Raw genomic sequence first — 2,876 nt, forward strand, 5'->3', positions numbered from 1 at the left:
CCTGATTCAGGGATCGAACCTGACTCTCTTGCATCTCCTGCATTGGCAGTTGGGTTCTTTACCGTCTGAGCCACTTGGGAAGACGCCCACAGCAGCGTGATAGCCCACAGCAGAACCCTGACAAACGCCGAGCGACACTCCTTGGAGGAGTCGTCCTGAGGTCACAGTGCACGTGCAGACATTGAAGGCAGTCAAGACATCCCATGCGTGGCTCTCAACACAGCCCGCACGGATATGGACTAAACCAGTGCTTCCTACAGCATCCACAGTTCCTGGTTCCTCTTGGACGCGACTGCCAAGAACGTTAACATCAGCGGGTTCCCATAGCGTTCCATATCCAACTGTGTGCTGTTCTTGAAAATGTATTTCCATGCAAAACAGAAACAAAAACAAAAACAAAAAACAGACCCTTCAAGCTGATCTTCCATTTCATGTAAAATGAGAATGCACCATAGAGAAATTGGCAGCAAGGCCCACACTTTGCCTGTTGACTGGATCACATAGCCCTTGTGCGTCCGGTCAAGTCCTTGTGGTTATAACTCCAAAGACCTTTAAACCCAATTCCATGGGACTGTCAAAGGGGACAGAGATGCTTGGAGAGGAATTTTCCATCACGCAAACCCAACTGAAGCAATTTTGGGGTCAACTGTAAATCCAGTGGGATCAACTCTGAAAGAGAAAATCCTTTTTAACTTCCCTTTGTATATAATGAGTCCACATTATTCATTTCTGGAGCGCCTCTTTACCTGCCAGAATAATGCCAGAGAGCTGGCCAGGCTTGAGGTTATTGAATGAAAGCATCTCATTCTGAAAATGCACAACACCGCCTCTCTGAAATTATTGGTGATGACGAAAGTCATTCATGTCGCCTCACCAGGCCACTTGCTGGTGGGCTGGTGTGGTGTGTGCCTAGAGGGGTGGATAAGGCAGAGAGACAGTAGAACAGTTTTAGTAAACTGTAGGAAATTCTTGACATGGAGAACCCTTTGCTATGCTCCAGGGCTAAGAGAGCAAGGTAAGGAATGAGAACTTGTGTCTGCGTTCGTAAGAGTCAACAGAGAAAAGTCAGGAATGAGAGTGTGAGGTTCAGGAGGGGATAGACAAGGAGGGCCTGCCATCTGCTCACCTCGGGCAACCTCCAGCTGGAGATGAGTGCAGGCTGCTGCTTTCAAGGGATGGATTAAAAATCCCACAGAATGCCCGAATCACCTGCCTTCTTCACAGGCCCATGACATTACCCTGCTCAGGAGAACCTGGATTTTCAAGCTGTTTTCTCTTTGTTTCCCAAACAACAAGCTCACTCTCTCAGCAGATAAGTGGAAAACACAAGAGTACTCTGCTTTTATTTTTTAATGCTTTTTAGAGACATCACTTTGCCAACAAAGGTCCATATGGTTAAAGCTAGTGTTTTTCCAGTAGTCATGTACAGATGTGAGAGTTGGACCATAAAAAGAGCTGAGCGCTGAAGAATTGATGCTTTTGAATTGTGATGTTAGAGAAGACTCTGGAGAGTCCCTTGGACAGAAAGGAGATCAAACCAATAAACCTAAAGAAAATTGACCCTGAATATTCATTGGAAGGACTAATGCTGAAGCTGAAGCTCCAATCCTTTAGCCACCTAATGCAAAGAGCTAACTCATTGGAAAAAGACTCTGATGCTGGGAAAGACTGAAGGCAGGAGAAAGGGAAGACCGAAGATGAGATGGTTGGATGGCATCAGCGACTCGATGGACATGAGTTTGAGTAAGCTCCAGGAAATGGTGAAGGACAGGGAAGCCTGGCGTGCTGCGGTCCATGGGGTCCGGAAGAGTTGGACATAACTGAGCAAACGAACAACAACTAGGTAAAATTTGCACCAGGAACTTAGAAAAAATGGGAGCAAATGCAAGTCAGCCAGAAGACGGGGAAAAAAAAACCCTGAATCATTAACTGAGAACCCTGCTCAGATACGGAGTAGCCACGTGAGCTAGGATAAGGCATGGAACCTTTCCTCTCTGTTTCCTCATCGGTAAAATGAGAGCAGTGCTAGGGTTTGGGGAAGAAGATAAAAGAACAGACGTAAAGGCTGCTGGAAGCTGTGATGATTTTGGCCCCAAATCTCAGGTTGGTTCAAATGAACACACCTCGTCAGACACCGAGAATCAGCTGGGAAAGACTGACGTGTCTGCTGTTCCTCCACGTCTGCATGTGTGAAAGACACTCCGTGTTTGCTTCTCTCAACACCGTGACTGTTTACCACAACTTTTCATGCAGTCACGTCGTTTCAGAGTCTCTTCCAGCAGTTTCAGTAACAACAGACTTTTAAAACCGCTCCCCCGTTTTCTCAGCTTCTCAAAAGTTTGACATTCACGGTTGATCATCATAGCACAAAACATGGTTTCCATGGAGACCTAAATTTTTTTTTCATGTTTCCATTCAATTAACCACACTGCATGCCTAAGAGCACAGAAAGCATTATCTGTGGAATGCAGCAGGTTTATTTGGGTGTTTATAACGGCAATTCCAAATGTGGCTTTTAAGACCTTCCTAAGAAAGTGGCATGGTCTCCCCTGGTGGTTCAAATGGTAAAGAAGTGAAAGTCACTCAGTCGTGTCTGACTCTTTGCGACCCCATGGAATTCTCCAGGCCATATACTGGAGTGGGTAGCCTTTCCCTTCTCCAGAGGGTCTTCCCAACCCAAGGATCGAATCCAGGTCCTCCCGCATAGCAGGCAGATTCTTTACCAGCTGAGACACAAGGGAAGCCCAAGAATATCGGAGTGGGTAGCCTATCCCTTCTTCAGTGGTTCTTCCCGAGGCAGGAATTGAACTGGAGTCTCCTGCATTGCAGGCAGATTCTTTACCAGCTGAGCTACCAGGGAACCCCCAGATGATAAA

This window comes from Budorcas taxicolor, chromosome X, assembly GCF_023091745.1.
Source record: "Budorcas taxicolor isolate Tak-1 chromosome X, Takin1.1, whole genome shotgun sequence".
Lineage (NCBI taxonomy): Eukaryota > Metazoa > Chordata > Mammalia > Artiodactyla > Bovidae > Budorcas > Budorcas taxicolor.